Below are 13,986 nucleotides of genomic sequence, written 5' to 3' on the forward strand. Positions count from 1 at the left end.
GATGTCTGATTTGTCTGCAGGAGAGGAGAGCACAGCCAGTGCTGATTGTCCGCAGGGATTACGTGACATAATGTCTCATGATACCCGGGAGATCCAGTGCCAACACCTCTGGAATGGTACCAGCACCAAAGGTGATTACAGGTGATATTATACTGGGAATCAGAGATTCAGAATGAGTTGTCTCAGTAGTGGATAATACTTTTAAAGGGAGTTTGTCATGTCAAAAAACGCTGTTAACATAGATATGGTTACCTGCTGAAGCCTCCAAACAAATGCACCAGCATGGCGCATCGGACCCGATGCATTTTGTAGCACTGGGCGGCCCACCTGTATGTGCGTTAGTAATAGGCCGTAAACCAGATGCTCTGCATTGCCTGTGTGAACAATGCCACATACAGACTATTATCACTTATCTTTCTGTGCACTAATGCCAAACAGCCAACAATGGATTGAAAGTGGTTGTTTCATCGGTATTTTTTGCACCTGTTTTTTGCCATCATTAATCGGGTCCGATGCGCCATGCTGGTGCATTTGTTTGGAGGCTTCAGCAGGTAATCATTTCTGCTTTTTTCTCTGTGATTTTTTTCAATTTTTTGGAGGATTTTTAAGTCCTCTTTTTGTGTCTGTGAGGTTTAACATAGATACGGGTTTAACCTGCAGGTTAGTAGCATTCTAAAGATGCCCTGACACCAGAAAGAAATGAATTTTATTACACTGAGTTTCAGTCATAGAGGTCACGGCTCTGTACATAGTGATCAGCAGCTGTAACCATGCTCTGGCACTGACTGACAGCCGACTCTGTACTGATACACTGCTGAGCCGGATATCAGTCAGTGCTGGGGGCTATGCACTAAGTGGTGACTGAAGCCGCACTGGCCACGTCTCTGTGACTGAAAGCTGGAGGCCTCTGGGACCAAAAAAGTTCAAATTAACCCCATATTTGTAGGGTTAATAGCACTTGGGATGCGACAGGTCCAACTAAAGTGGTTGTGCCTCCAGTGTGTTGAATAAAATACAAGCGTACTTACTTCAGGACCAGCACAGATGTCATGACACTGGGGCACAAGAGCAGCTCTTTATGATGAAACCATAATGTGAAGGTTGCAGATCATCAACGTCATCTGATAGTCTGCAGCGCTTATGTCACATATATAATGTCATGAGATTGCTGGGGGACACAGCACTCAGAATGGCGGAGTGTCACCAGTCCAAGTGGTAAGTAGGCATTTTTTATTTTATTGCGTACACTAGGAGAATTCAGAGGGGGCTGTCTTCTAGTGAACAATCTAATGTGGAAATAATGCACTTGGACTGATCAGTGCTGTATTTTTTAGCATATTCTGCAGTGTGATAATAGTCTGCAGGCCATCTGTATTGAACTGATGTCTGTTCCCCTATGGCCACTGCAGCTTACACATTGACACCATTGCACAGCTCTGTGACACTTCATATTGAAGAGAGAGTGGTTGTTTAGTCCTGTGTGCATAGTATAACGAATCAGAGACCTCTAGTGTTGATACTGGTACTGAAGCTGAGCCATTATACCAACAGCCCTTCTAAGAGTAAATTTTTTTTATCACATACAATCTGCATTCAGTCTAGGGAGGGAGAGAGAATCGTAGGAGCAAGGAGAGAGACAGAATCCAGTCTGTAGGCAGCCTGTGCAGTCCGTTGGCAAATATATAACTGCTTTTTATTTTGTGAGGGCTGGAAAAATTTAATATATATTGATCCATCAAGTGTTATGTGCTTTGAGGTCCTTTTTTGTGATTTATAACACAACCAAAAATCATTGAAACTTTTGTTGGGCTACATTTCTCAGCCATGCTCTATTCTGTGGTGTAGAATACATTTCTGTGATCTCTAAAAATGAGAAAAGCTGCTTAAAAATTTCTAGGCTTCTGTTTCCTAGCCATACATTGTTTTGTGTTCTGTGAACATTTCTGTGATCTTTAAAACTAAACGAAAGCTATGAAAAATTTTGTAGGCTTCCATTTCTCAGACATATAGTGTTATATGATCTGTGAACATTTCTGTTATCTCTTAAACTGCTCAAAAGTTTTAAAAAATGTTGTAGACTATCATTTCTCAGACACATAGTTTTAAGAAACGGAAGCCTAAAACTTTTTTAAAAGCGTTTAATCAGTTTCAAAGATAACAGAATTGTTTACAGACCACGTGTTATGCTATCTGTCATGGCCTCTGATACTTACCTTCCTTCCTCCATCCCTCAGCGCATTCCCGATGTGGTCACTCGCTGCTCCTCGCCCGACTTCTCAGGATCACGGTGCATTGGCGGTTCGCGCACTCGTGGTCATGCCCCCTCCGCTGCTGGGTTTCCTGGGAGGTCGTGACCCGATGGCTCTGCCCCATCATGGCGGCGACCTCCGGCTATTTCTTCCTGACATCTTCTGAGTTAAGATGCCTGTGCTTCTATGGTGATACGCTAGCATCTTTGCTAGCGCGCTCTCTCATCCTCAGGCTCCCTGTGTCTCTGATGTACCTGCCCTGTGTCTCTGCTGTGCTTGCCCTGTGTCTCTGCTGTACCTGCCCAGTGTCTCTGCCGTGCCTGCCTTGTGTCTCTGCCGTGCCTTCCTTGCATCTCTGCTGTGCCAGTCCGTTGTATAGTCTTGTCTGTTATGATCCGGTGACCTTGGAGCCGCATGAGACTTTCTCAGGAGTAGGTGGAACCTGTACTGACCGCAAACCCTAAACTGTCACCGCAACTAGAAGTAGCTGTGGGGTGTACCTAACACATCCTAGACACCTCGACACAGCCGGAGGACTAAATACCCCTATAGATGGAAATGGGAATTCTATCTTGCCTCAGAGCAGAACCCCAAAGGATAGGCAGCCCCCACAAATATTGACTGTGAGTATTAGAGGAAAGACACACGCAGGCAGAAATCAGGATTTAGCAAAAGAGGCCACACTAGCTAAATAGGAAAGGATAGGACAGAATACTAAGCGGTCAGTATTAAAACCCTAAAAATATCCACAGCAGATAATACAAAAATTCCACCATCTAACTAAAGACAAGGAATGTATATCTGCATCTCCTGAGAATCCAACTAGACTGAAATATCCAAACACAGTCTAAGCTGGACAAGAAAAAACATTGAATAGTACTGAATTGTAAAGCACACAGCATGTGTGCTGTAGAAACAAAACCGGACACTTATCTTTGCTGATTTGGCAGCAGGGCAGGAGGAACCAGACAGAGATGCAAAACCTCCAAGAACAATGGACAACTGGCAAGGGCTAATGAATCCTGCACACCTAAATATCCCAGTCAGAGCTGCAATCAGCAGGGACACTGTTGTGAGTTCTGCTCTTGGGCTCCCTCCGGTGGTTGTAAGTGGTAGCGCTGCTGTCTCTGAGTCGCAGCATTTGTCAGGTGTGTTCACTTTTTGCAAATCTGACTGGGCTATTTAGTCTTGCTTCACTCTTTAGTCAGTGCCAGTTGTCCATTGTTCCTGGAGGATTCAAATCTCTGCCTGGTCTCTCCTGCTTTGCAGTTCTTTTCAACAAAGATAAGTTCTGGCCTTGATTTTTTGCTGTCCACTTGCTGTGGCCTTTTCCATGTTCTTTTCCATGTTCTTTTGTCTTGTCCAGCTTGGTCTGTATAAGGATTTGTTTAGCCAAGCTGGTATATCTGGAGATGCAGATATACCCTCCATATCTTTAGTTAGCTGTGGAGTTTTTGTATTTTCTGTGGTGGACATTTTCTAGTGTTTTAATACTGACCGCATAGTACTCTGTTCTTTCCTTTCTATTTATCTAAAAGTGGCATCCTTTGCTAAATTCTGATTTCAGTCTGTGTATGTTTTTTCCCTCTCCTCTCACAGTGAATATTTGTGGGGGGCTGCCTATCCTTTGGGAATTTTCTCTGAGGCAAGATAGTTTTCCCTTTTCTATCTTCAGGGGTAATTAGTCCTCCGGCTGTGTCGAGATGTCCAGGGAGTGCTAGGTACATTCCACGGCTACTTCTAGTTGCGGTGTTAGGTTCAGGGTCTGCGGTCAGTACAGGTACCACCCTCTCCAGAGTGCGTCTCATGCTGCTCTTAGGCCATCAGATCATAACAGTACAACTGACCAACAATGAGTTAACCGCATCTCAGAAGAAGGGAAGGAAAGTGCTGAGCCATTTTTTTTTCTGTAGTCTGTTGTGTTTTTTTTTCTTCCCTCTTTACCTCTGGGTGGCTCAGGAGTTCAGCGCTGGTATGGATGTTCAGGGATTGGCTTCTTGTGTGGATCAACTTGCTGCTAGAGTACAGGGTATTTCCGATTATATTGTTCAGACTCCGGTTTTGGAGCCTAGAATTCCAGCTCCTGATTTGTTTTTGGGAATAGGTCCAAATTTCTGAGCTTTAAAAATAACTGTAAGCTGTTTTTTGCTCTAAGACCCCGTTCCTCTGGTGATCCCATCCAGCAGGTTAAAATTGTTATATCTCTACTGCGTGGTGACCCCCAGGATTGGGCATTTGCCCTGGAACCTGGGAATCCGGCTTTGCTTAATGTAGACACCTTTTTTCAGGCGCTTGGGTTATTGTATGACGAACCTAATTCAGTGGATCATGCTGAGAAGACCTTGTTGGCCCTGTCTCAGGGTCAAGAAGCGGCAGAATCATATTGCCAGAAGTTTAGAAAATGGTCTGTACTAACTAAATGGAATGAGGATGCCTTGGCGGCAATCTTCAGAAATGGTCTTTCTGAATCCGTTAAAGATGTTATGGTGGGGTTCCCCACGCCTGCTGGTCTAAGTGATTCTATGTCTCTGGCCATTCAGATTGATCGGCGCTTGCGCGAGCGCAGAGTTGTGCACACTATGGCATTGTCTTCCGAGCGGAGTCCTGAGCCTATCAGTGTGATAGGATTGTGTCTAGAGCTGAACGACAAGGATTCAGACGTCAGAATAGGTTGTGTTTTTACTGCGGCGATTCTGCTCATGTTATTTCTGATTGCCCTAAGCGTACCAAGAGAATCGCTAGTTCTGTTACCATCAGTACTGTACAACCTAAATTTCTGTTATCTGTGACCCTGATCTGCTCATTATCGTCATTTTCTGTCATGGCTTTTGTGGATTCAGGCGCCGCTCTAAACTTAATGGACTTAGAATTTGCCAGATGTTGTGGTTTCCCCTTGCAGCCTTTGCAGAGTCCTATTCCTTTGAGGGGCATTGATGCTACACCGTTGGCTAAAAATAAACTTCAGTTTTGGACACAGCTGACCATGTGCATGGCGCCAGCCCATCAGGAAGATTGTCGTTTTCTGGTGTTGCATAATTTGCATGATGCTATTGTGCTGGGTTTCCATGGTTACAGGTGCATAATCCGGTATTAGATTGTAAATCTATGTCTGTGACTAGTTGGGGTTGTCAGGGGGTTCATGGTGACGTTCCTTTGATGTCAATTGCCTCCTCCCCCTCTTCTGAAATTCCTGAGTTTTTGTCAGATTTCCAGGATGTATTCAATGAGCCCAAGTCCAGTTCCCTTCCACCGCATAGGGACTGTGAATGTGCTATGGACTTGATTCCAGGCTGTAAGTTCCCTAAGGGCCGATTTTTCAATCTGTCTGTGCCAGAACACACCGCCATGCGGAGCTATGTTAAGGAGTCCTTGGAGAAGGGGCATATTTGGCCATCTTCTTCACCATTGGGAGCAGGTTTTTTTTTTTGTTGCCAAAAAAGATGGCTCCTTGAGACCCTGTATTGATTATCGCCTCTTGAAAAAGATCACGGTCAAATTCTAATACCCTTTGCCTTTGCTTTCTGATCTGTTTGCTAGGATTAAGGGGTGATTCTTTCTGCCATCTCCCCTGATTTACGACGGGTTCTTCAGGAATTTCAGGCTGATAAACCTGACCGCTGTCCAGTGGGGAAATTGTTTGTTCCTGACAGATGGACTAGTAAAGTGATTTCGGAGGTTCATTGTTCTGTGTTAGCTGGTCATCCGGGGATGTTTGGTACTAGAGATTTGGTTGGTAGGTCCTTTTTGGTGGCCCTCTTTGTCACGGGATGTGCGTTCTTTTGTGCAGTCCTGTGGGACTTGTGCGCGGGCCAAGCCTTGCTGTTCCCGCGCTAGTGGGTTGCTTTTGCCTTTGCCGGTCCCTGAGAGGCCTTGGACGCATATTTCTATGGATTTTATTTCGGATCTTCCGGTAACCAGAGGATGTCAGTTATCTTGGTGGTTTGTGACCGGTTTTCTAAGATGGTTCATTTGGTACCTTTGCCTAAGTTGCCTTCCTCTTCTGATTTGGTTCCGTTGTTTTTTCAGCATGTGGTTCATTGGCATGGCATTCCGGAGAATATTGTGTCCGATAGAGGTTCCCAGTTTGTTTCTAGGTTTTGGCGGGCCTTTTGTGCTAGGCTGGGCATTGATTTGTCTTTTTCTTCCGCATTTCATCCTCAGACAAATGGCCAAACCGAGCGAACTAATCAGACTTTGGAAACTTATTTGAGATGCTTTGTGTCTGCTGATCAGGATGATTGGGTGGCTTTCTTGCCATTGGCCGAGTTTGCCCTTAATAATCGGGCTAGTTCTGCTACCTTGGTTTCACCCTTCTTTTGTAACTCTGGTTTTCATCCTCGTTTTTCTTCGGGGCAGGTTAAGCCTTCTGATTGTCCTGGGGTGGACTCTGTGTTTGACAGGTTGCAGCAAATTTGGGCTCATGTTGTTGACAATTTGGTGTTGTCTCAGGAGGGGGCTCAGCGTTTTGCTAACCGTCGTCGGTGTGTTGGTTCCCGGCTTCGGGTTGGGGATTTGGTCTGGTTGTCTTCCTGTCATGTCCCTATGAAGGTTTCTTCCCCTAAGTTTAAGCCTCGATTTATTGGCCCTTATAGGATTTCTGAGATTATCAATCCAGTGTCCTTTCGTTTGGCCCTTCCAGCCTCTTTTTCCATCCATAATGTTTTTCATAGATCTTTGTTGCGGAAATATGTGGTGCCCGTTGTTCCCTCTGTTGATCCTCCTGCCCCAGTGTTGATTGATGGGGAGTTGGAGTATGTGGTTGAGAAGATTTGGGATTCTCGTTTTTCGAGGCGGAAGCTTCAGTATCTTGTCAAATGGAAGGGTTATGGCCAGGAGGATAATTCTTGGGTTGTTGCCTCCGATGTTCATGCTGATGATTTGCTTTGTGCCTTTCATTTGGCTCGTCCGGATCGGCCTGGGGGCTCTGGTGAGGGTTCGGCGACCCCTCCTCAAGGGGGGGTACTGTTGTGAATTCTGCTCTTGGGCTCCCTCCGGTGGTTGTAAGTGGTAGCGCTGCTGTCTCTGAGTCGCAGCATTTGTCAGGTGTGTTCACTTTTTGCAAATCTGACTGGGCTATTTAGTCTTGCTTCACTCTTTAGTCAGTGCCAGTTGTCCATTGTTCCTGGAGGATTCAAATCTCTGCCTGGTCTCTCCTGCTTTGCAGTTCTTTTCAACAAAGATAAGTTCTGGCCTTGATTTGTTGCTGTCCACTTGCTGTGGCCTTATTGTTCAGTTCTTTTCCATGTTCTTTTGTCTTGTCCAGCTTGGTCTGTATAAGGATTTGTTTAGCCAAGCTAGTATCTCTGGAGATGCAGATATACCCTCCATATCTTTAGTTAGCTGTGGAGTTTTTGTATTTTCTGTGGTGGACATTTTCTAGTGTTTTAATACTGACCGCATAGTACTCTGTTCTTTCCTTTCTATTTAGCTAGAAGTGGCCTCCTTTGCTAAATTCTGATTTCAGTCTGTGTATGTTTTTTCCCTCTCCTCTCACAGTCAATATTTGTGGGGGGCTGCCTATCCTTTGGGAATTTTTTGTCTGAGGCAAGATAGTTTTCCCTTTTCTATCTTTAGGGGTAATTAGTCCTCCGGCTGTGTCGAGATGTCCAGGGAGCGCTAGGTACATTCCACGGCTACTTCTAGTTGCGGTGTTAGGTTCAGGGTCTGCGGTCAGTACAGGTACCACCTTCTCCAGAGTACATCTCATGCTGCTCTTAGGCCACCAGATCATAACAGGACACCTGCCCAGGATTGCAACCCAGGGACAACTGCATTACTACCAACAACCACCGGATGGAGCCCAAGAGCAGAATTCACAACATTACCCCCCCCTTGAAGAGGGGTCACCGAACCCTCACCAGAGCCCCCAGGCCGATCAGGACGAGCCAGATGAAAGGCACGGACCAAATCAGCAGCATGGACATCAGAGGCAAAAACCCAAGAATTATCCTCCTGGCCATAACCCTTCCATTTAACAAGGTACTGAAGCCTCCGCCTCGAAAAGCGAGAATCCAAAATCTTCTCAACCACATACTCCAACTCCCCATCAACCAACACAGGGGCCGGAGGATAAACAGAGGGAACAACGGGCACCACATATTTCCGCAATAAAGATCTATGGAAGACATTATGGATAGCAAAAGAAGCCGGAAGGGCCAATCGAAAAGACACCGGATTAATAATCTCAGAAATCCTATAAGGACCAATAAAGCGAGGCTTAAACTTAGTTGAAGAAACCTTCATAGGAACATGACGGGAAGACAACCAGAGCAGATCCCCAACCCGAAGCCGGGAACCAACACACCGACGATGGTTAGCAAAACATTGAGCCTCCTCCTGAGACAATACCAAATTGTCCACCACATGAGCCCAAATCTGCTGCAACCTGTCAACCACAGAATCCACACCAGGACAGTCAGAAGGCTCAACCTGCCCCGAAGAAAAACGAGGATGAAAACCAAAATTACAAAAGAAGGGCGAAACAAAGGTAGCCGAACTAGCCCGATTATTAAGGGCAAACTTGGCCAATGGCAAGAAAGCCACCCAATCATCCTGATCAGCAGACAAAAAGCATCTCAGATAAGTTTCTAAAGTCTGATTAGTTCGCTCGGTCTGGCCATTTGTCTGAGGATGAAATGAGGAGGAAAAAGACAAATCAATGCCCAGCTTAGCACAAAAGGCCCGCCAAAACCGAGAAACAAACTGGGACCCTCTGTCGGACACAATATTCTCCGGAATACCATGCAACTAAACCACATGCTTAAAAAACAACGGAACCAAATCAGAAGAGGAAGGCAATTTAGGCAAAGGCACCAAATGGACCATCTTAGAGAACCGGTCACAAAATACCCAAATGACAGACATCTTCTGGGAAACCAGAAGATCAGAAATAAAATCCATAGAAATATGCGTCCAAGGCCTCTCAGGGACCGGCAAAGGCAAAAGCAACCCACTAGCATGGGAACAACAAGGCTTGGCCCGTGCACAAGTCCCACAGGACTGCACAAAAGAACGCACATCACGCGACAAAGAAGGCCACCAAAAGTACCTACCAACCAAATCTCTGGTACCAAAAATACCAGGATGGCCAGCCAACACAGAACAATGAACCTCAGAAATCACTCTACTAGTCCATCTATCAGGAACAAACAGTTTCCCCACTGGACAGCGGTCAGGTTTGTCAGCCTGAAATTCCTGAAGAACCCGTCGTAAATCAGGGGAAATGGCAGAAAGGACCACCCCTTCTTTCAGAATGCCGACCGGTTCAAGGACCTCAGGAGAATCAGGCAAATAACTCCTAGAGAGGGCATCAGCCTTAATATTCTTAGAACCCGGAAGATACGAGACCACAAAATCAAAACGGGAAAAAAACAAGGACCATCGAGCCTATCTAGGATTTAGCAGCCTGGCAGACTCGAGGTAAATCAGATTTTTATGATCGGTCAAGACCACAATACGGTGCTTAGCTCCCTCGAGCCAATGTCGCCACTCCACAAACGCCCACTTAATAGCCAACAACTCCCGATTGCCGACATCATAATTGCTTTCAGCGGGTGAAAACTTACGGGAAAAGAAGGCACACGGTTTCATCAAGGAACCAACAGGATCCCTCTGAGACAAAACGGCCCCTGGCCCAATCTCAGAAGCGTCAACCTCAACCTGAAACGGAAGAGAAACATCTGGTTGACGCAACACCGGGGCAGAAGTAAATTGGCGTTTAAGCTCCTGAAAGGCAGAGATAGCCGCAGAGGACCAATTCGTCACATCAGAGCCTTTCTTCGTCAAATCGGTCAAGGGTTTAACCACACTGGAGAAGTTAGCAATGAAACGGCGATAAAAATTAGCAAAGCCCAAAAATTTCTGAAGGCTCTTCACAGATGTGGGTTGAATCCAATCATGAATGGCATGAATCTTAACCGGATCCATCTCTATAGATGAGGGAGAAAAAATAAAGCCCAAAAAATAAACCTTCTGCACTCCAAAGAGACACTTAGACCCCTTCACAAACAAAGCATTATCACGAAGGATCTGAAATAGCATCCTGACCTGTTTCACATGAGACTCCCAATCATCGGAAAAAATTAAAATGTCATCCAAATATACAATCATGAATTTATCAAGATAAGTCCGGAAGATGTCGTGCATGAAGGACTGAAAAACAGATGGAGCATTAGAGAGCCCGAATGGCATCACAAGGTATTCAAAATGGCCTTCGGGCGTATTAAATGCAGTTTTCCATTCATCACCAGGTCAATCTTAGTAAACCAACTAGCACCCTTAATCCTAGCAAACAAATCGGAAAGCAGAGGTAAAGGGTATTGAAACTTGACCGTGATCTTATTTAAGAGGCGATAATCAATACAGGGTCTCAAGGAGCCATCCTTCTTAGCAACAAAAAAAAAACTGCTCCCAACGGTGAAGAAGATGGCCGAATATGTCCTTTCTCCAAAGACTCCTTAACATAACTCCGCATGGCGGTATGTTCAGGCACAGACAGGTTAAAAAGTCGGCCCTTAGGAAACTTACAGCCTGGAATCAAGTCAATCGCACAATCACAGTCCCTATGCGGTGGAAGGGAACTGGACTTGGGCTCATCGAATGCATCCTGAAAATCAGACAAAAACTCTGGAATTTCAGAAGTGGAAGAAGAGGAGATTGACATCAAAGGAACATCATTATGAACCCCCTGACATCCCCAACTAGTCACAGACATAGACTTCCAATCCAACACAGGACTATGTGCCTGCAACCATGGAAAACCCAGCACGATAGCATCATGTAAATTATGCAACACCAGAAATCGACAATCTTCCTGATGGGCTGGTACCATGCACATGGTTACCTGTGTCCAGAACTGCGGCTTATTTTTAGCCAAAGGTGTAGCATCAATGCCCCTTAAAGGAATAGCGTTCTGCAAAGACTGCAAGGGAAAACCACAACGCCTGACAAACTCAAAGTCCATTAAGTTCAAGGCAGCACCTGAATCCACAAACGCCATGACAGAAAATGATGATAATGAGCAGATCAAGGACACAGATAATAAAAATTTAGGTTGTACACTACTGATGGTAATTGAACTAGCGATCCTCTTTGTATGCCTAGGACAGACTGAAATGACATGAGAAGCATCGCCACAATAAAAACACAACCTATTCTGACGTCTGAATCCCTGTTGTTCCGTTCTAGACAGAATCCTATCACACTGCATTGACTCAGGCATCTGCTCTGAGGACAACGCCACAGCGCGCACAGTTCTGCGCTCCCGCAAACGCCGATCTATCTGAATGGCCAGAGACATAGAATCACTCCGACCGAAAGGCGTGGGAAACCCCGCCATAACATCTTTAACGGATTCAGAAAGACCCTTTCTGAAAATTGCCGCCAAAGCATCATCATTCCATTTAGTCAACACAGATCATTTTCTAAATTTCTGACAATACAATTCTGCCGCTTCTTGACCCTGAGACAGGACCAACAAGGTCTTCTCTGCTTGATCCACAGAATTTGGTTCATCATATAATAATCCTAAAGCCTGAAAAAAGGCGTCTACATTAAGCAAGGCCAGATTCCCAGATTCCAGGGAAAATGCCCAATCCTGAGGATCACCACGCAGCAGGGAGATGACAATTTTAACCTGCTGAATGGAATCACCAGAGGATCGAGGTCTCAGAGCAAAAAACAGTTTACAGTTGTTTTTAAAACTCAAAAATTTGGACCTGTCCCCAAAAAACAAATCAGGAGTAGGAATCTTAGGCTCTAAAACTGGAGTCTGAACAATATAATCAGAAATACCCTGTACCCTAGCAGCAAGCTGGTCTACACGAGAAGCTAATCCCTGAACATCCATGCTAGCACAAGACTCCTCAGCCACCCAGAGAAAAAGAGGGAAGAAAAGACAAAGCAGGCTACAGATAAAAAAATGGCTCTTTCTTCCCTTCTTCTGACATGCATTTAACTCATTGTTGGCCAGTTGTACTGTTATGATCCGGTGACCTTGGAGCCGCATATGACTTTCTCAGGAGTAGGTGGAACCTGTACTGACCGCAAACCCTAAACTGTCACCGCAACTAGAAGTAGCCGTGGGGTGTACCTAACACATCCTAGACACCTCGACACAGCCGGAGGACTAAATATCCCTATAGAGGAAAATGGGAATTCTATCTTGCCTCAGATCAGAACCCCAAAGGATAGGCAGCCCCCAACAAATATTGACTGTGAGTATTAGAGGAAAGACACACGTAGGCAGTAATCAGGATTTAGCAAAAGAGGCCACACTAGCTAAATAGGAAAGGATAGGACAGAATACTAAGCGGTCAGTATTAAAACCCTAAAAATATCCACAGCAGATAATACAAAAATTCCACCATCTAACTAAAGACATGGAATGTATATCTGCATCTCCTGAGAATCCAACTAGACTGAAATATCCAAACACAGTCTAAGCTGGACAAGAAAAAACATTGAATAGTACTGAATTGTAACGAACGCAGCATGTGTGCTGTAGAAACAAAACTAGACACTTATCTTTGCTGATTTGGCAGCAGGGCAGGAGGAACCAGACAGAGATGCAAAACCTCCAAGAACAATGGACAAATGGCAAGGGCTAATGAATCCTGCACACCTAAATATCCCAGTCAGAGCTGCAATCAGCAGGGACACCTGCCCAGGATTGCAACCCAGGGACAACTGCATTACTACCAACAACCACCGGAGGGAGCCCAAGAGCAGAATTCACAACACTTGTCTGCCAGTTCTGCCCTAATCTGTCAGTCTTTACTATTTTCATTTTCTCTTTTTGCAGCATTGTGTCGCTGTCAGTCACTGGTTCTCCTGGTTCCACTTGTCTCCCATATTCCACTGTTTCCAGTTGTTTCCTGTTCCTATCCACTCCATCCATACCCCAGTCTCTTCTTTTGTCCTGCCTGTAGTCGCCCCTTTGTCTCCAGCTGTTGTGATTCCATCCCCCTTAGGTCTGCCCCCAATGCTCCCTGTATGGGGGTGCTTCCATCTGGCCTGCTCACCCTCGGGGGCTCTAGAGTCATGACCCAGAGGGTCCACTCTCAGAGTCCTAATAGGATCTTTTAACATTCCTGTGTTCCTGTTTCTCTAAAAGTGAAAAAAAGCTTTTAAAAATTTTGTAGGCTTCCATTACTCAGACATACAGTGTTACGTGGTCTGTGAACATTTCTGTGATTTCTAAAAGTGCTGAAAAGCTTTTAAAAATGTTGTAGGCTACCTTTTCTCTGCCATTCTGTATGACCTCTGTGCTTTCAAGCTGATTTGTGTAAGAATTTTCCAATGGATTGTGAGACAAAGTAGACAAGGACTTATAATATTGAAGTATGGAATAAATTATCATTACAGATACTTTACATAGGTGACATTACTATGGGGACTAAAAACTTGCTGACATTTTTGAGTTGAAGAATGGCCCCTAGAACACTTTGGTAAAATGGCCGGATTACTGGTTCCATCATTGATTCTTTCTGTACTTTAAGTTAAATTGGATGTCACATAACAAGAGTAAGACATCAGTGGAAGCAAAAACCACAACAAGACATTTGCATGGCATTGGGCTATGAGATAGGAGCCCAGCTACAGGTGTTCCATTGGCCTAACAATACTGCTCTCAAAGACTGTCATGGTGCATAGCAAGTCGGCAATAGAGGCTATAATGGAAGTCTATCACCATTCTGTATGACTGAGGAATGGAAGCCTACAATTTTTTTAGCAGTTT

This window comes from Ranitomeya variabilis, chromosome 2 (assembly GCF_051348905.1).
Source record: "Ranitomeya variabilis isolate aRanVar5 chromosome 2, aRanVar5.hap1, whole genome shotgun sequence".
NCBI classification, from domain to species: Eukaryota; Metazoa; Chordata; class Amphibia; order Anura; family Dendrobatidae; genus Ranitomeya; species Ranitomeya variabilis.